This window comes from Schistocerca gregaria, chromosome X (genome assembly GCF_023897955.1).
Source record: "Schistocerca gregaria isolate iqSchGreg1 chromosome X, iqSchGreg1.2, whole genome shotgun sequence".
NCBI lineage: Eukaryota > Metazoa > Arthropoda > Insecta > Orthoptera > Acrididae > Schistocerca > Schistocerca gregaria.
This window is the reverse complement of record NC_064931.1, coordinates 616,679,054-616,700,291: the sequence shown is the minus strand read 5'-3', so window position 1 is coordinate 616,700,291 and position 21,238 is coordinate 616,679,054. Positions and strand designations below refer to the sequence as shown.

The window sequence follows — 21,238 nt, the reverse complement described above, 5'->3', positions numbered from 1 at the left end:
CGCAATGGTTCCGTATTCGAATCGAGAGCTTGCCCACATTGTGTTTACTTACGGAAAGGTAAATGGCAACGGGCGGCGGGCAGCAAGGTTGTATTAGGAGACCTGTCCCCGCTGACAACAACCACAGCATTCAATGTTTGCAACAGTGTTTCGCCGTTTGTCTTAGACAGGATCGTTTCAGGAAGCAGGAAATCATGAAGGACGTACCCGAAATGTTCGTGCACTCTGCTTAACACTGTGGAAGGCGACCGCAGTGGCAGTACCATGTTCAAAAATGGTTCAACTGGCTCTGAGCACTATGGGGCTTAACATCTGTGGTCATCAGTCCCCTAGAACTTAGAACTACTCAGACCTAACTAACCTAAGGACATCACACACATCCATTTCCGAGGCAGGATTCGAACCTGCGACCGTAGCGGTCACGCGGTTCCAGACTGAAGCGTCTAGAACCGCACGGCCACACCGGCCGGCGACAGTACCAGGCAGTTGGCCCGCCAGTACTGGGTAAGCCAGACAACCGTGTCGAACATTCTCCAGGACAATTGTTACTACCTTATTTTGTGGTCAATCTTCCTTCCGCGTCACCTAACAGGCCGGAACTGTCTGCGTTCCATGCGGGTGACTTTGCCTCCCCTGCTGGAAGAAGTGCCACTGATGATTCGAAGTGTTATGTGGCTGCTACATGATGGTGTTCCACCCCCCTTCGCCATTAACGTCCGGACGCATCTGAGTCGTGTCTTCCCTGGTCGATGGATGAGGAGAGGGGGTCCAGTTGCATGGCCTGCTCGTTCACTGGATCTCAACCCACGCAATTTCTTGTTAAAGGACCATCTAAAAGTATCGTGTATGCAGAGCCCATTTCAGATATGGAGACACTGGAGCAGCGTATTCATGTTCGGATGCATCCCGTCCGATGTGAAGGTGTGAGACAGAACATGTTACGGCGTGTACACGCTTTCGTCGAGGCACGTGGAAACCATTTTCACCACATACTGTAACTGTGGCTGAATAGTACTGCACGCGTTAGTTCAAAGTCTCTGTAGCGATGTATGATGGAATGAATGGTCTTTTTATTCCGCATCCACTCATCGATCAATCCGTAGAGTTTTTACGCGGTGGAAAAAAATCACCCTTTATAGCCATAAATCTTCACAATACACGGGATGACCCAAAAGTTCGTTAACATTTGAAAAAGCATTAATTCGCGGAATAACGAAGGCAGAGAGGTAAAAATGGAAATGCGCGTCCAAAATGACATGTGGTTTTATTCAAACCTGCTACTGTCGCAGGTTCGAATCCTGCCTCGGGCATGGATGTGTGTGATGTCCTTAGGTTAGTTAGGTCTAAGTAGTTCTAAGTTCTAGGGGACTGATGACCACAGCTGTTAAGTCCCATAGTGCTCAAAGCCATTTGAGCCATTTTATTCAAACCAAAAACGAGTGCAAAAACTGGTCAACAGATAGCGCTGGACAGCAGCACGTCAGTGTCGCAGCATGAAAATGAGCTTTAGTGAGAGAGGGAGTCATATCATCGCTAGCCTAGCTGATAAACACCTGCTGGAAGGTACGATTTTCTTGCAGGATGGCGCTCCACCCCATATTGCTGCACATTGTTTTGCGAGGATCGCGGGCTGAACCGCCAAGTCCGTCACGCTTGGTCTTCCAGGTCCCCAGACTTCAATCCGTGTTATTAATGGTTGCGGAGTTACCTGAAGTCCGAAGTCTACTGCGGGGGTCCGACCTCATTTGGGATGCTAAAGGACAACACCAGACGGCAATTTCTCACTATAACTACTGATCTGTTGTTCAGTGCTGTTCACAACATTGTCCCTCGACTAAAGGTAGCGTTGACGAGTGGCGGCCGACATGTTGAGCATTTATTACAGAGAACATCGTCTTTGCTAAAAATCTGTTCTAATGCTAATTATTGCTTTTGTATCATATGAAGCGCCATCTGTTGGTCATCTTGTGCACTTATTTGGTTTCAGTAAACCGTATATCATTTCAAGAACGTGTGTCAATCTTACATTTCTACCTATATTATTCCGAGAAGTGTTGAATTTTCAAATATTGACACACTTCTGGCTCACCCTGTATATAAATGACTTGTTGGATAACTTCAGAAGTACCTTGAACCTTTTCGAGAATAATGGTGGTGTATAGAGACATGTCGCAAAGCTAGAAAATTGTACCGAAATGCAGGAAGACCTGCAGAGGATCGATGCTTGGTGCAGGAAGAGTCAGTTGACCCTCAACATAAACAAATGTAACGTATTGCACATAAAAATGCAGAAGGGCTCATTATTATATGAGTTCACGATTGAAGAACAGTCACATCCATAGTACAGGGTGTAACGGAAAGATATGACCAAACTTTAAGGTAACATTCCTACATATAGAAGAAGAAAATACGTTGTTTGGGCATGGGCCGGTAACGCTTTATTTCCATGTTAGAGCTCATTTTGTAGTTCTCTTCATAATTACATTAATCATGAAAAATACACAGAAACAAAACGTACCAGCATAACATGATTTCCCATGATTAATGTGATTGTGAAGAGAAATAGAAAATGAGCTCTGACATGGAAATAAAGCTATCCAGGATCCATGTCCATATAACATTTCCCTCCTCTATGCGTGAGGAATATTTTCTGAATATCTTTTGAGTTAGACCCCGTGAATCTAGAAGTACGAGTATGGAGTAATTTTAAAATGCCACATAAAACGAATAGTTGGTTAGGCAGATGCCAGACTGAGATTCATTGTAATAATTCTCAGGAAGTGTAGTCCACACAAAAAAGAGGTATCTCACAAAACCCTTGTTCGGCCAATACTTGAATATTGCTCGTCAGTCTGGGATCCGTAACAGATAGAATCGATAGACAGAACAGCAAAGACCCAGCGAAGAGCAGTACGTTTCGTTACAGGTTCAGTTAGTAGCCGCAGAAGCGTCACGAAGATACCCAGTCAATTACAGTGATAGACGCTGCAAGAGAGGCGTTCTGCATGACGATGTGGTTTGCTGTAAAAGTTTCTGGAGCGTACGTTCCCAACAGCGTCTACAGATTCGAATTCACGCAAAAGCTTACCGGCAATCGTTCTTCTCGCAAATTTACGACTGTAACAGGAAAACGGGTAAGTGATAGTGGCACACAAAATAGTCTCCACTACAAAACGAAGGTACACTATGTGATCAAAAGTTTCCGGACACCTGGCTGAAAATTACTTACAAGTTCTTGGCGCCCTCAATCGGTAATGCTGAAATTCAATATGGTGTTGGCCCACCCTTAGCCTTGATGACAGCTTCCACTCTCGCAGGCATACGTTCAATCAGGTGCTGGAAAGCTTTTTGAGGAATGGCAGCCAATTCTCCACGGAGTGCTGCACTGAGCAAAGGTATCGATGTCGGTAGGTGAGGCCTGGCACGAAGTCGGCGTTCCAAAACATCACAAAGGTGTTCTGTAGGATTCAGGTCAGGACTTTGTCCCGGCCAGTCCATTACAGGAGTGTTATTGTCGTGTAACCACTTCGCCACAGGCCGTGCATTATGAACCCGATCGTGTTGAAAGATGCAGTCGCCAACCCCGATTTCCTCTTCAACAGTGTTATGCAGGAAGGAGCTTTAAACATCAATCTAGGCCTGTGCTGTGATAGTTCCACCCAAAGCAACAAGGGGTGCAAGCACTCTCCACGAAAAACACGACCACGCCATAACACCACCGTCTCTGAATTTTACTCTTGGCACTGCACACGCTGGCAACGACGTGCACCGGGCATTCGCCATACCCACACACTGTCATCGGATCTCCACATTGTTCACCGCGATTCGTTACTCCACACAACGTTTTTCCACTGTTCAGTCGTCCAATGTTTACGATCCTTACACCAAGCGAGGCGTCGTTTGGCATTTACAGCGTGATGTGTGGCTTATGAGCAGCCGCTCGACCATGGAATCCAAGTTTTCTCACCTCCCGCCTAACTGTCATAGTTCTTACAGTGGATCCTGATGCAGTTTGGAATTCCTGCGTAATGGTCTGGAGAGATTTCTGCCTATTACACATTACGACCCTCTTCAGTTCTCGGCGGTCTCTGTCAGTCAGCAGACAAGGTCGGCCTGTACGTTTTTGTGCTGTGCGTGTCCCTTTAAGTTCCCACTTCACTATCACATTGGAGACAGTGAACCTATGGATGTTTAGGAGTATGGAAATCTCGCGTACAGACGTACAACACAAGTGACAACCAATCACCTGACCACGTTCGAAGTCCGTGAGTTCCGCGCAGCCCCCCATTCTGCTCTCTCACGATATCTAATGACTACTGAGGTCGTTGGTATGGAGTATCTGGCAGTAGGTTGCAGCACAATGTATCAAAAACGTATTCTGGTGTTGTCCAGGTACTTTCGATCATAGAGTGTAGCTTGTGGAGTGAAGTGAACTGCATAGTAGCAGAGTTCTGTTATACAGCCTGAGGCATTCTCTGTGTTCAGTGTCGGAATTTTGTACTTTACTGAGTTTCTTTTTCACAAGAGCACCGGTAGAGTACTCAGTTATGCTGTTCGATGACTTCTTATCATTACTAACTGTACACGTAAATCATATACTGATCATCAGTATTTATTCCTAGTCACCTGTTTACTTAACTTAAGCACAGACATATATTCGTGGACAATTCACATTTAATTACGCAATATCCCGTACAACAGGCACGCGTAAGATTGTCTCATTGTTCTGGCAGCAAGCGATGTTGCTTATTCGGAAGTTTAGAATTCAGTAACCACTACATGTTCCATGATTATTACGAGTCAGGCAGTCCGGAACTGAGTGCACGTATGAACGGGGTGAGATCATTTGAAGGAATGCCTGCATATGTACAGGCAGCGTCGCTGGTACCAAACTTACCGAACCAGGGTCACACCTAAAAACTTAAGCTGGGCTTGTTCACAGTCTGCTGCATGCAAGACAAAATAACATACTCTTTTTGTTATTTTTCTTCCTTTCTCTCTCCCACCCTTTTCCCTTTACCTTTTTCTATATCAAAGTAATGGTCACACTGCAGCGATTAGAATAACATTTCTCGCACATATTGTGATGAAAAACACTTTCGTGTCATTAGCTACAGTCAGTGTCAGTAGTATTCTTTTGTTGTTACTTAGAAAAGTCTTCGAAAATCTGACAGTTAGTAGAGACAGGAGGGGGAGAAAGCAACTTTGGGAGTCGTCCCATGGGTAACGGCAGGGTCTTATGCAACAGGTTACCATTGCAGACCAGCGTCCGTCACGCATTCCTCAATGTTGCGCGCTAGACTACAATCGCAGCAGTCATTATCTGCTCCTCAGTACTTTCGAGGTGAAGCCATGCGGGCTGGCCTTCGCCAGGCCCGTTCTGCACGCCAGTCTCTGCGCTTTGTTCGTGGCGGTATGAGCGCACCGATAACTTGTGAAAACCTCTACATATTTGGTTGATCATTTAAGATATGCGTACAAGCGCTCTATTTGCCTTCCTGGTAGTAATGCTGTGCTTTTGTTGTGAAACTGAACACATTTACTGCTTCAATAACGTTTATCACGTCGAGAATACAATAGCTCGGCGAATTTCAACAGTAAACTCGTTGAGAGGTGTATTGTATTCTCTCCATAACCATGGCCCGCCTTCCTTCCTCCGGACACATACTTCACTCGACCGCCGTGTCCTACCAGGGCTCACTGCACCTACTCTGACGTCCTAACCCTCCTGATCTAACAATTCGTCATACCTCGCGCCTTCACAAAACTAATCAACTCTGAAATTGACTGGTTCTCTGAGAGTATAGAGCGAAGGGTACCAATGAATTTACTGGATTGGCTTGCGGTATTGTTGTAATGTGCAAGGGTGAAACGTCCCCTTAGAAAAATTTATACACGACTGTGCTTAAACTGACACACAATATTTTTTAGCGCAACGCAATCTGACTTCCAAAAATCCCTACGAAAGAATGGCCCTGACTAGCATTAACCTATACGTTTCACAAATCACTTACCTCACAAAAATCTTCGTTACTCAAGCTACTGCAATACAGCGAGCGCCACTACTGCCAGCTAAATAAAAGATTCAAACTACTGAAGGCACTAACTACTGATAGGCATAGTTAGCAAATGAAAGATTTTAATAGAGAACAAACAATGTATTTACCTCACTAGTCATAATATATATATATAGCAGTCCATGACACCAATTCTTACAAATTTCAAAACTCCGCCATCTCTCTCCCCACGTCCACCACTGCTGGCGGCTCACCTCCAACTGCGCAACGCTACGCGCTGTTAGCATCCAGCTGCCGCAGCTCAACACTAAAATGGCAGACAACAATGCAAACTAAACACAGACTGCGTACAGCACAGCCAGTGATTTTCATACAGAGCGCTACGTGGCGGCGGCGTTACCAATAAAAAATCCTAAACAGCCTACTTACAAGGGTTGGTGATGGGAGAATACGGGAGTCTGAGTTTGTGTCTGAAAGGAGGAGGTTGTTCCATAGTGACGTAGTTGCGAGAAAGGGGAACAGTGCTTCAGAGCTCCCATATAGAAAAGGGTAGATAGGGGGATTGGTTTGATCTGATAAAATGGATTGACGTCGAGTTCAATTTCATTAATTGGAGCTGAGAGCCTCTCACAGGGCGTTGGAAGAAGTTTGGAGAGTGCGTAGGTGTAGATCAAAATGATGTTTTGGTGTAGGTACTGCAATGTACTAGGACTGGGAATTAGTGGAGAAACGATGGAATTGTGTAGGTTTAGTTTATGGAATTCATAGGTGTTCAGTGCTAATAAGGATAAACGGGAATTTTATGCACCGATAATGGATTCGTTCAGGGGACGACAACTGGATGGTGACAGCTAGCCGCAGTGCGTAGCATTCAAGAGTTTTCACGGAGTGATAGAGTTTTATTGAAATGGAGATAGGGCGGATAGAGGATTTGTAGGTATGTAGTCAGGTGGAGAGATACAACCCCCATGCTCGGCCAGTTATTAATTTTAGTCCGTTTCGGGCTTGCTATAGAACAGTTAATATAGATTACATGTTAGTTTATAGTCAGGGTTTAGCCCCCAGTATTTTATTGTATTTGTTAAGCATGCGGGTTTTAATTGTTTTAGTAGTGTTTATGGGTGTGAAATCTATGAGTCATCCTTATCCCAATCGTGAAGAAGAGTGTGTGCACAAATAGGGATTTGTTTTTCAGGGAAGGAACGAATATTGTGGAACAGAATGATAAAATAATACCGTGCCATCGGAGGTTTGCTCCACCACTGAATTGATGTATATGTTATTGTTTTATCGTTATATACATTTAATCGCTTCTTTCTGTAATTGCATGTCGTTTTCACAGATGGCAGCCAATTCAGGCGAATTTTTAATAATTCATTGTGCATGGAGTACTGTGGTGGTCCGTTCCTTCCCTCACCGTACAAACTAACATAACATTCCGTCTCTGACAAAAACCGCTCGACTGGTCAGTAGACTACGAAAGAAATTTAAAAAATATTTTTCGATTCCATACGTTAAAACACATTTTATCCGTGGAATAATGATCTATTTTGCATACTGTGTGGACATGTATAACAATTCCATTGCACATTGGCACACGTATGCTTTTCTTTAAATATCTGCTATAATAATAAAGTGTTTCACATTTCACTGCGAGAATACGCGTTTTCATATGAATAACTGTGGAAAAATAACACGAAAGGCATCGTCTAAATTTATTCGTTGTCAAATGTATCAAGAGCGGAGCTTTAATAACTCATAATGAGCGAAAAATATCATAGACTTCATTAACTGATTCATATTACAGGCCTACCGTGTAGATTTCGACTGTTTTTTATGTAACGTACAAAGGCTGAACACAAATGAAAATACCGCGACAAATACATGCTCGAACATAAACGCAGATGCTAGCGAAACCTGCACGATGCGTTGTTGTGTTTGACCACGAATGACACCTGTACAATGTCCTCAATATAGTGCAAGCGTCAATCGTGTTCAGAACAGTGTTCTGGGTAGATGTGAGTGCATTAAGACGAAGCTAAGTGAGATTGAATGTGGACACATTCTTAGTACTCGTATTACTTCTGTAACCAAGGTAGCCGTAGTGTTTTATGTTTCAAGAGGCACCACATTGAAGAATTAAACCGTATATAGGGAAAACGAGAAACATTATCTGTTAAGTGACAACGCGGACGAAATTAGTTGAGTGATTATAACAAACGGTCATTGAAGAGGACTGTGACGAAAAATAAATGGACGGCAGCTGCAGAAGTCACTGCAGAACTGAATGTAACACTAGCGGACTCCATCAGCATCTAAAAACCATGAAGGGAGCTCCATAAACTGGGAAATGCAGGACGACTGGAATTCCAAAACCTCTCATCGATTATGTAAATGCCCACAAGATAATAACGTAGCACCGTAGCCACTAAAACCGGGACTATGAAGCAACGAAAGAATTTCATATGGTCAGATGAGTCTCGTCTCACACTATTACCAACTTCTGGCCGCCTTTACGACCCAAGAGTGAAACAAGGCGACGGTTCCGGTTATGATTTGGGCAGCCACATCGTGGTACTCCATGGGCCTTGTGGGTACTATGCAAGGTCACATTATTGCCAAGGGTTACATGACCATTTTGATTTATCAAATCCACCCCACGATACAAAGTTCGTTCCTCAATGGCGATGCTGTCTTCCTAGACGTCAGAAGTCCGGTTCACACATCCGGTTCAGAACTGATATTGTGAGCACGAAGATGAATTGTCGCCACTACAGTTATCACATCTCAATATTACTGAGCCTTTGTTGTCTGCTTTGGACAGAAGGGTGGGTGACAAATATCCGCCTCCATCATCGTTACATAACGTGAAATGTAAGCGGTTTTGATGCCAATGGTTTTCCTACACGGTATTAGGCATGCTATTATGTTGTTTTTATGGTGTTGCCAAATTTTTGTCCATACCCTGTAGGATTATAGATAATATTTCTTGAATTACGCCTGAAAGTAAAAGATAGTTTCTAAACAACTCACACTTCCATATTTTCAACTTGACAAGGGACGATTTTAAATTTTTTTGTACTATTATGGGGGGGGGGAGTCAAAGCATTTGCTCTTTTCTAATACTGATAATGACCGAACTTCCACGTATTACCCTTAAACTTTTCACGTATTCCTGACCAATGCGGAACATATTTCATAGCAGTATGTAGGAGAACAATGGCCATTACTAAAAAAAAAAAAAAAAAAGGCTCTGAGCACTATGGGACTTAACATCTGTGGTCATCAGTCCCCTAGAACTTAGAACTACTTAAACCTAACTAACCTGAGGACATCACACACATCCATGCCCGAGGCAGGGTTTGAACCTGCGACCGTAGCAGTCGCGCGGCTCCGGACTGAGCGCCTAGAACCGCGAGACCACCGCGGCCGGCGGCCGTTAATAGACTACCTCTATGCTACACGAACCAGTTGCTTTGAATAACTTATTTGCAAGCTGCTGATAGGAATTGTTGAACGACCGAGATCCAGTTCTGCAGTAATTTCTGTGAAACAGAAATCATTTAAGGTAATTATATCATCTAGATGTAATAACTGAAGCACCTTAAGACGTCATATAAGTTAAAATTTTTGCAGAGGCGATTTAACTGGAGTTTCAGTATTTCCTTCTATTAGTTTTTTTTTTTTTTTACTATGTATATTCCGTTATTAGGGCGGAACACACTGGTGTGGTTTTGAACTGGACGAGAGAGAACTCTATCCACAACAGATGTCGTAGATTTTGAATATAACGAAGAGCCCTAATCAGACAATGGTTAATGTTTCGTTACATTATTCAGTAAGAAATTAAGAGACGACGGCATTTTAAACACAAAAAATAGTTACAAAATTGCCAGAAGGAGTATGGTAAGCATAAAACCAAATTATCACTAGTCTGACGTTTACTTGTAAAAGTGGAAAAGGTCTTAGCAACAAAATTACCGTCTGAAACACTAAATTTCTAGCAAAACAATGAAAGCGAGTCCTCCTCATATAGCTGTTTCTATGTCACACATGTACTGTATTACTATCACTAGATATTTTAGTACACATCAAAAAATTATATTGTTAAATTCCTCTGATTATCAGCACAAAATAAAATAGAGGTAATTCAGGTGTACTCCGTCTTCAGGCCACGAGTGGCCTACCGGGACCATCCGACCGCCATGTCATCCTCAGTGGAGGGTGCGGATAGGAGGGGCGTGGGATCAGCACACCGCTCTCCCGGTTGTTATGATGGTATTCTTGACCAAAGCCGCTACTATTCGGTCGAGTAGCTCCTCAATTGGCAATACGAGGCTGAGTGCACCCCGAAAAATGGCAACAGCGCATGGTGGCCTGGATGGTCACCCATCCAAGTGCCGACCCCGTCCGACAACGCTTAACTTCAGTGATCTTACGGGTACCGGTGTATCCACTGCGGCAAGGCCGTTGCCAATTACTGAATAAGGAAGTAGGAATGCGCGTGCGTTACTGAACTGCATAGTGAACGCATTATCGTAACCAATATGGAATCAATGCCAACACCCACTTCAGTACGAGCTGCAGCCTAAAGTAAGTTCCGATGACCGATAAAGAAAACGAAAAGATCCCTAAGTAAGAAATATTTATTGGAATGTTGATATAGATTCACTGGTTACTTCTCAACATAGTCACCACCTTTGCTGAAGCATTTGTCAGAACAACCGAGCGCGGTGGCGCAGTGGTTAATACAATGGACTCGCATTCGAGAGCAGGACGGTTCGAACCCACGTTCAGCCATCCAGAATTAGGTTTCCCATGAGTTGCGTGCATCGCTCCAGCCAAATGCCGGGATGGTTCCTCTGAAAAGGCACGGCCGCTTTACTTCCATATCCTTGCCACATTCCGAGCTTGTGCTTCATCTCTAATGGCCTCGATGTCGACGGGGCGTTAAACCCAATCTTCTTCCTTCCGTCCTTGTCATAACTGTGCACCAACAGTTGTATGCCCATATCATTGTAGTCTACCGCCAACGTCCGGAGTCACTTCAGTCTGCACCTCAGCGTCGTTATGGAAGCGCTTCCTCCAGAAAACGCTTTATGAGACGGAACGCATGAAAGACTGTTGGGGCATAGGGCGGATGGTCGAAGATATCCCTTCCAAGCTGATTCAACAAATTTCGTGGGGTGCTGGCTGTAGGAGGTGTTGCATTGTCATGCACAAGCTTAATGCATCTTGTCAACATCCCATGTCCCTTGTTCTGGATCGCCCTCCTCAGATTTTTCAATGTCTGACTTACCGATCAGCACTGACGGTCTGTCCTCGCCGTAAAAACTCACACAGGAGGACATCGCGTCGATACCAGAAGACAGTGCACATGATTTTTTTGACAAAGACTGTCTGTCTGAACCTGGTCTTCACAGGTGAGCCACTATGCCGCCTATGTATCGACAGCTGTTTTGCTTGTGGTGTGGCATGCGACAACCACATCTCATCTCCAGTGACAACATGGTAGAGAAACACGTCACCTTTTTCTTGAGTACTACTGTATGAATGTCAATGCTGCGGCCAGACGTTTGGTTTTGTGTTCATCTGTCAGTTGCCTTGGCACCCTTCTTGCACACACTTTATGAAAATCAAGTCAGTGCGAGACAATGTCACGCACCAGCGAGCGAGACGTCTGGGGGAATTGACGAGAGAGTTCTGCAGATGTGAAGCGCCGGTTCTGTAAAACTGCTTGCCGCACAATTTCCATCAGTTGTGGTGTAACCGCGATGTACACGTCGAATCAATTAAAATTTGCACTGCAAATATTGCGAAAATAGAAAGTGCTATTGATGTGCGGTTTCACAGAATGGATTGGTAGTCAGGGCTCGTATCGTTAAATAATCAACAGATTGTAATAATACTTAGAAGGTGTATTTTTTGAGCATACATACACTTTTTAAAATGGAAGAATGTCTGTTGACATTAACAAACCAAAATTAGGTTAAATTATAGTGTCGGTGTTCTTTGTTGCAGAATGACAAATCAGTAACTGCCAGAGAAGAGATGCAAAGCGGTAGAAGCATAAATGAGTATGGGAAAGACAGATATCGTCTATATGAATATAATACAGATCTTTGAAAAATGAAAAGCAACTGTATCAATAATTAGAGCTCAGAAGATAGGCCAGTACTAAGCAATGAAGAAAAGGCTGAAAGTCGCAAGGAATATATAGAAGGGCTATACAAAGGAAACTAACTTGAATACAGAACAGGGAACAGGCAGTAGATATATATGAAACGAGAGCTATGTCGATACATGGCACCTGGTGTAGACAATACTCCCTCAAAATCATTATGATTCTTGGAAGAACTAATCTTGGAAAAAAATCTACCTGATTTGCAAGATATGCGAGACAGATGAAATAGTCTCATACTGAAAGGGAAATGTTACAGTTCCATTTCCTAAGAAGGCAGGTGCAGACAGGCGTGAATATTAGAGAACTGTTAGTTTAGTTAGTCATATTTCCAAAATACAGACACGAATCATTTGCAGAACAATGGAGAGAACACTGAAAGACAAGCTCGGGTAAGGTCAGTACGATATTTCGCGGAAGTATAGGAACACAAGAGGCAATACTGACCTTACGATTTATCTTAGACCATAAACTGAAGGACAGCAAATATATGTGAATAGCATTCTAATATTTAGAGAAAGGTTTTGACAATGTTGACTGTAATACAATCTTTGAAATTCTGAAGATAGCAACGATAAAATACAGCGACCTAAAGGTTATCTACAACTTTTACAGAAACAAGATAACAGTTAAAATAGTCGAAGGACAATGAAGGAAAGTTGTAACTGAGAAGGAAGTGAGGCAGGTTTGAAGCCTCTACTGCATGTTATTCAGTTTCTCCGTGCAGCAAGCAGAAAAGGAACCAAGGAGAAACTTGAATAGGAAATTAAACTCTGGAAAAGAAGTAAAAACTTTGAAGTTTCACTATGACGCAGTACTATCAAAGAAGATACAGTTAAACGTAACGGATAGCGTTTTGAAAAGAAATTATTAGACGAATATCAGTAAAAATAAAACAAGGGTAATGGCTTGTAATCGAATTAAATCAGGCGATGCTGGGGGAATTAGATTAGGAAATGAGACACCAAAGTAGTCAAATGGCTCTGAGCACTATGCGACTTAACTTCGGAGGTCATTAGTCGCCTAGAACTTAGAACTAATTAAACGTAACTAACCTAAGGACAGCACACACATCCATACCCGAGGCAGGATTCGAACCTGCGACCGTAGCGGTCACTCGGCTCCAGACTGTAGCGCCTAGAACCGCACGGCCACCACGGCCGGCGAAAAGCAGTCGATGAGTTTTTCTACTTGGGTAGCACTGCCGAAGTAGAGGGGATTTAAAATACAGAATACCAACAGCAAAAGAAATGCGTTTCTAAAAAAAAAGAAATTTGTTAAGATCGAATATAAATTTAGGTGTCAGAAAGTCTTTTCTTTGTGTATTTTTCTAGAGTGTAGCTGGTACGGAAGTGATAGATGTACGAGCCGGCTGCGGTGGTCTCGCGGTTCTAGGCGCGCAGTCCGGAACCGTGCGACTGCTACGGTCGCAGGTTCGAATCCTGCCTCGGGCATGGATGTGTGTGATGTCCTTAGGTTAGTTAGGTTTAATTAGTTCTAAGTTCTAGGGGACTGATGACCACAGCAGTTGAGTCCCATAGAGCTCAGAGCCATTTGAACCATTTTTTTTGATAGATGTACGATGAAGCATTCAGACAAAAATTGTCGCATGGTGCAGGGAATGGCAATTGAATCACAATTTAGACAAGTGTAATGTGCTGCGAATACATAGAAAGAAAGATCCTTTATCATTTAACTACAATATAGCAGGTCAGCAACTGGAAGCAGTTAATTCCATAAATTATTTGGGAGTAGGCATTAGGAATGATTTAAAATGGAATGATCATATAAAGTTGATCGTCGGTAAAGCAGATGCCAAACTGAGATTCATTGGAAGAATCCTAAGGAAATGCAATCCAAAAACGAACGAAGTAGGTTAGGGTACACTTGTTCTCCCACTGCTTGAATATTGCTCACCAGTGTGGGATCCGTACCAGATAGGGTTGATATAAGAGACAGAGAAGATCGAACGGAGAGCAGCGCTTCGTTACAGGATCATTTAGTAATTGCGAAAGCGGTACGGAGATGATAGATAATCTCCAGTGGAAGACTCTGCAGGAGAGACGCTCATTAGTTCGGTACGGGCTTTTGTTGAAGTTTCGAGAACATACCTTCACCGAGGAGTCAAGTAGTATATTGCTCCCTCCTACGTATATCTCGCGAAGAGACCATGAGGATAAAATCAGAGAGATTAGAGCCCACACAGAGGCATACCGACAGTCTTTCTTTCCACGAACAATACGAGACTGGAATAGAAGGGGTGAGGTACTCAAAGTACCCTCCGCCACACACAGTCGGGTAGCTTGCGGAGTATGGATGTAGAGTAGATGAAAATAGAAGCATTTGAAATGATGTGTTACAGAAGAATGCTGGAAATTAAAGGGGTAGATCAGATAACTAGTGAAGTGATACTGGTTCGAATTGGAGAAAAAAGATATTTATAGCTGATTCTGGCTAAAAGCAGGAAGCGACTGATAGCACACATCCTGTTACTTCAAGGAATTGTAAATTTGCTAATGGAAGGAAGTGTAGGTGCTGAAAATTGTAGGCCGAGGCCACGGTTTTACTACAGTAAGCAGGTACAGATGTATATATGTTGCAATAATTATATAGAGATGGATAGCGCTGCAATTAATAGAATAGCGTGGAGAATTGCATGAAGCCTTCCTTCAGACTGGACTACAACAACGTCATGTATAATATACAGTGACTGATAAAAAAGGTGAAGCACCCAGAAAGAGAGAAGGTATCGAAATGAAACTTCACGGATTAAGAGCGTGTATAATGTTATTTCAGTGATTACAGTACCATATCAGCTTTACAAAGAACTTGGATGTATGATCCCATTTATCAGTATGACGTTGCACCCCGTCTGGCCTTGATGCATGTACTGGTCCGTTTGGGAAGGATATTATAAAGCCGTTATATCTCCTCCTGAGGCAAACTGGTGCACAGTTGTCGTCACTGGTCCTTGATAGCCTGTATACTGGGACTCTGGGACTGGGACGGAGTTAAAGTTCGAGGTGGTTCACACATGTCCTATGATGTAGAGACCTGGGGGCTCTTACCTCAGTGTCACGCAGACAGTTCATAGATACAAACGGCATGTTTGGACGAGCATTATCCTGTTGAATGGTACCACGGTTCGGTCATATGAGAGGTAACACATGAGGACGCAGGATGTACGTGACCTAACATTACCGTCAGAGTTCCGTCAATCAATACTAGCCGTCACATGAAGCCATACCAGATGGTACTCCACACCATCATGCCAGGAGTAACGTCATCGTGCCTCTCCAAAACAATGGAAGAATTGGACCTCTTCCCAGGTCGCCGTCGCACTCGCCGGCGATGATCATCGAGGCGAAAAGGGGGGGGGGGGGGGTAGTGCAGAACTGCTGCTATTGATTGCTGAATACGAGGGTTGCCCGGAAAGTAATGCACCACAACTTTTTTCTTCAACTATTCTTTATTGTACATAATGAGAATTACACACACGAAAGAATGGTATTTTGTCTACACAGCCCATTTTTCCATGTAATCTCAATCCTGTTCTGTGGCCTTCCTCCAGAACGAAACAAGGACGTGTATGCCCTGTCGGTACCGGTCCTGCTCCTGGTGGCGGAGCCAGTGCTTCATTGTGTGAATCAACTCTTTATCGTCCTCAAAATGTCTTCCAGAAATGGCATCCTCTAATGGCACAAACAAGTGGAAATCCGAATGGGGTACTTCAGGGCTGTCAGGTGTGACAGCCGTGGATGGTCTCCCCCGACCGCTGCAAATCATGGAGCTCCGCCGAACGCCTTCTCATGACCTCATCCTCCGCTCAAAAGGTTCTGAGCACTATGGGACTTAGGCCCTAACATCTAAGGTCATCAGTCCCCTAGACTTACAACTACTTAAACCTAACTAACCTAAGGACATTACACACATCCATGCCCAAGGCAGGATTCGAACCTGCTACCGTAGCGGCAGTGCGGTTACGGACTAAAGTGCCTAGAACCGCTCGGCCACAACGGCTGGCTCATCCTCCGTGCCCAGCAAGTAACTGCTCTATAGACTTTACACAGGCATTTGTGAACATTACCCACAGTTTCTTTCTCTGGAGTGAGATATTCAATGACGTTGCTTGTAACATACATCACCTACAGACGCCGTTTTTAAACTGTCTTGCAGCTACGCTATCTGTCGGAAGTGACGGAAACTTGGCGCGCTCACTCAGGAGACTTCAGATAATACATACACTATGTGTTCAAAAGTATCCGTGTGCTGCCACCTACTGTCAGGTACTCAATATCAGCGACCTCAGTAGTCATTAGACATCGTGAAAGAGCAGAATGGGACGCTCCGCGGAACTCACGGACTTCGAACGTGGTCAGGTGATAGGGTGTCATTTGGGTCATGCGACTGTAAGCGAGATTTCCACACTACAAAACAGCCCTAGGTCCATTGTCTCCGATGTGATAGTATAGTAGAAACGTGAAGAGACACGTACAGCACAAAAGCGTAAAGCCGACCTCATCTGCTGACTGACAGAGTCCGCCGACAGTTGAAGAGGGTGATAATGTGTAATAGGCAGACATCTATCCAGACCATCACGCAGGAATTCCAAACTACATCATGATCCACTGCAAGTACTATGACAGTTTGGAAGGAGTGAGAAAACATAGATGTCATGGTTGAGCAGCTGCTCATAAGCCACACATCACGCCGGTAAATGCCAAATGACGCCTCGGTTGGTGTAAGGAGTGTAAACATTGGACGATTGAACAGTGGAAAAACGTTGTATGGAGCGACGAATCACGGTACACAATGTGGCGATCCGATAGCAGGGTGTGGGTATGGCGAATGCCCGGTGAACGTCATCTGCCAGTGTATGTAGTGCCAACAGTAAAATTCGGAGCCGGTGGTGTTACGGTGTGGTCGTGTTTTTCATGGAGGGGGCCTGTACCCCCTGTTGTTTTGCGTGGCACGATCACAGCACAGGCCTAGATTGATGTTTAAAGCACCTCACTGAATCTCACTGTTGAAGAGGAAATTGGGGATGGCGATTGCATCTTTGAACACGATCGGATTCATAATGCACGGCCTGCGGCGGGGTGGTTACACAACAATAACACCCCTGTAATGGACTGGCCTGCACAGAGTCCTCACCTGAATCCTGTAGAAGACCTTTGGGGTGTTTTGGAACGTCAACTTCGTGCCAGGCCTCACCGACCTACATCAATGCCTCTCCTTAGTGCAACACTCCGTGAAGAATTGGCTGCCATTCCCCAAAAAACCACCCAGTACCTGACTGAACGAATGCCTGTGAGAGTGGAAGCTGTCACCATGGCTGAGGGTGGGTCAACACCATATTTAATTCCAGCGTTACCGATGAGGGGCGCCAAGAACTTGTAAGTCATTATCAGCCAGGTGTCCTGATACTTTTGATCACATAGTGTACGTAACTTTTCGCATTCGTAGCATTGTTTCCGGCTGAGAAAAAAATGCGTTGCTTTAGTTTTTAGGCAATGCTCGTTCATTGGCGGGCGCAGATGTGAAGGCGTTACGACGTGCTTTGTGCACTGTACGACGATCTTCTTTTTGGGTAGTCACACGTGTTCGGCCGGACACTCGGCCTGCCTTCACGTTCCCAAGCGGTTCAACGTCGGGCCACTGTCACATACGAATGCCCCAGAAGTCTGGATATTGCACGATTCGATTAGCGGAAGGAAGGAAGATTAGTATTTAACGTCCTGTTAGTATCTAGGTCATCAGAGACGGATCACAAGCTCGGAGTTTTTCAAGAATGAGGGAGGAAACCGGTCGGGCCCTTTCAAAGGAACCATCCCGGCAATTGCATGGAGCGATTTAGGGAAACGACGGAAAACTTAAATCAGGATGACCGGACGTGGGTTTAAACTGTCGTCCTCCCGTATGCGAGTGCTGTGTGGTAACCACTGCGCTAACCTCGCTCGGTCCGGCCAAACAAAGACCCACTATAGGGCCTCTCTAAAACTACGTAACTATTGATAACGGTGTCTCACACGACTATGTGGCATCTCTGCGTCCTTCATAGGGTTAACTCAACGTTTGACGCTGTTTGCGACACTTATATACGCTACAATGCCCGGTAAGAACACTGAAATGAAATGATCGTATGGCATTGTTGGCCGGGAGGCCCCATGTAGGGAAGTTCGGCCGCCGTATTGCAAGTCCTTCTTAGTTGACGCCACTTCGGCGACTTGCGAGTCAATGATGATGAAGAACACACAACACCCAGTCATCACGAGGCAGAGAAAATCCCTGACCCCGCCGGGAATCGAACTAGGGATCCCGTGCGCACGAAGCGAGAACGCTACCGCAAGACCACGAGCTGCGGACAACACTAAATACAAAAGATACTAACGCAGTGAGGTGGCCGTTCTGCTTGCCACAGAAAACAGCAATTGTAATCATTTACATACCCGCCGATAGCACGTACATGTAAAGTAACATGTCATCTTAACCATGTCTTCTGTGTGCTTCATTTCTTTTTCCAGCAACGTAGTTCGAAGAAGTTTGGCCCTAGCCTTCCATGAGGCGAATTAAGTTAATTGTCAAATGTTATCTCATTTGCAAATTCTGTTTAAGAGACCCCTACGGGCTAAACCATACTCAAAATTAACATCAACCGAAATTCCGCTCAAAGATTATGCGATGTGATGACATCACTTAGAAATTTCTCTACGAAGCTTGGCTACATTTATTTTAGAATGAAGCGTAGTTCGTTTGGATTTTAGAAATGGAGCAGTAGTTTAGTTGAACTAGGATAAACAAGGAAATCGGCCGTGGCCCATTTGAAGGAAATGAGGACGACACATACGCTCGGATTGGGGAAAGATACAGTAGGAAGTCGAACACGTCCTTTTCAGAGAAACCATTCTGGCATTTACCTTAAGTGCGTTTGATAAACCAGGAGAAATCTAATTTCAACAACCGGATGGGAATTTCAACGGCTGGCCTCCCGAACACGAGTCGAGTGTTGATCACTTCTCCAATCATTGTAGAGTCTGGACATGTTCTCAGTTTGCGGGAGGTCGTATCTTAAACACAACTGGAATGGAATGAGGAAGGAAGGACATATCTTGCACAACCAAGGACGACACCAGAAAGTGACAACGGCAGGTCGGCCTTAGCAAAAGTGAGAGCAACAGCAACACGTCAGCAGATATCTACTGTGGGGAGGAATGGAGACACATATAAATTTTAATGTACGTTATCTGAGAGCGGTATGGCTCGGTTGCCTTCTGACTGTTCGGTTTTAAAGCCGCTTCATTATTAAAGTGAAGGTTAACAGACCTTAAACATCGGTTAGTTTTATTCGTGTATTCTGGGGACAGTAACTACAGAGCCTTTAATTTGTGACAGGACTATGAAGTATTTAAATTAAAGTCAAGGAAAAATTTTACTTTTTTCCATGATGAAATTGCACTTCCCAAATCAGTAACGATTTCTAACAAAGGCTTCTTTTAGCGAAAGCTGTATTTTCTGGCACCAATCAAAGTTTGAAGTTTGTTATGGAAACTGGGTGACGTTTCGAAGTGTAATTCTCCCTGTTTAAGACTACAATCTCACAACGTTACATGAAAACAGGTTTTAGTTGTTTATTTTTTACAAATGGCTGTAGTTACCATTTCATTTTAATTTCACTGCAGATAACCTGTTACCGCTGGTATGTGTGAATTCCAGCAGGTTTTAGTACATTGTATGAAAATATCAGTTCCCTTTTCTAAATCACGCGTCTATAAAATTCAGCCTACGTAACTGAGTGGTCTGTGCGGCTGACTGCCTGCGGAGGACCGGGATTCGATTTCTGGTATTACCCGGCATTCTTCCTTGGTCGGAGGACTGTTATGGAGTGGATTCAGCCTCATGAGGTCAACTGAGGAGCTACTCGACCGATTAATAGTGGTTCCACGATCATTAAACACGACGACCGGGAGAGCTGTGTGCTTACCACATGCCCCTCAGTACTGCAGCCAATGACGTCATTGGAAGAGGCTGACAAAGCGATCGGTCGGACCCAATTGACCCGTTTAGGGCCAGAAAGTGCAACTGTCGTTAACTTACATCACTTTACACCTATAAAATTTTCAGTAAGCTTTTATTTGGCTTCTAGTCGATCTGTTGCTGAAATGAAAACGTAGCATCAGATGGATACCTTCACTTGCCAATATGTATGTAAGATTGCAAGGCTCCTGCATTTCACGATCGAAATCATTTCTGAAAGCGCCGCCATTCTGATCACGTCAAGAAAAAGAAAGGAAGTATGAATAGGAAAATTCACATTTCACTATTTTCTTGGATGTATCTGCGAGTGCAATAAGTGACGCAAAACTGGGTACAATTCCGGTGTTATTGTCGATAGGTACACTAGGTATGCAGAAAGTACACTGTCAGGAAACTCACTTCTCTCTACCATTGCTGAGTTGATTTCGGCCCCAAGTCTGGTTTAAACGAAAATGTGCGTGGAGTATAGGCTTTCTCTGCGATTTTGGCTGATGAAATATTGTCAGGTTATCAGCCGAGTTGTGACGTCGCGTTGTAGCGACCTTTCGACGAGTTTCTTACTCGTTATGTTCGGGTGAAGTGTCGGGTTCATGTCAAGCACGTTTCTTTATAGCAGTTGGGCCACAGACCCCTCTGCTGAAGGCCCACGGGATGGGCCAGGCGCGTGCCTCTGGAAGACTTGTCCTGGCCGGAGTTGGGGAGTGTGGTGAAGGGGGCTGAGCGGGGACTGCAGGGGTGTTCGTGCATCGAACCCTGGCGCTGTCGGTCTATTACGTCCGCTGCCTCTACCGCTTTAACATCAGAGCTTTCCTGACGTATTTTTGCTAAAACCACATCCCGTACCGAGCTCAGTTAACCGCTGTCCCACTTGATAAGATCGTCAAGTAACTTCTACTTCCACTGCTTCTTAAACGAGCTATTCCCACAAACCCATTGGCCCGCCGTAGCACCTTTGTGTGTTCAAAAAGAAACATGTGTCCTTCGTTGATGCTGTTCTCTGCTATTG

The 21,238-nt window shown here is 44.3% G+C and overlaps 1 protein-coding gene and 1 pseudogene across 1 annotated transcript in view; one reads left to right on the top strand and one right to left on the bottom strand.

The window, feature by feature from the left end:
- The window catches only part of LOC126298502 (facilitated trehalose transporter Tret1-2 homolog), a 282,166-nt gene that overhangs the window by 17,395 nt on the left and 243,533 nt on the right, over positions 1 to 21,238 (top strand). The window lies entirely within an intron of this gene.
- LOC126299830 (5S ribosomal RNA) lies at positions 10,375 to 10,492 on the bottom strand (annotated as a pseudogene).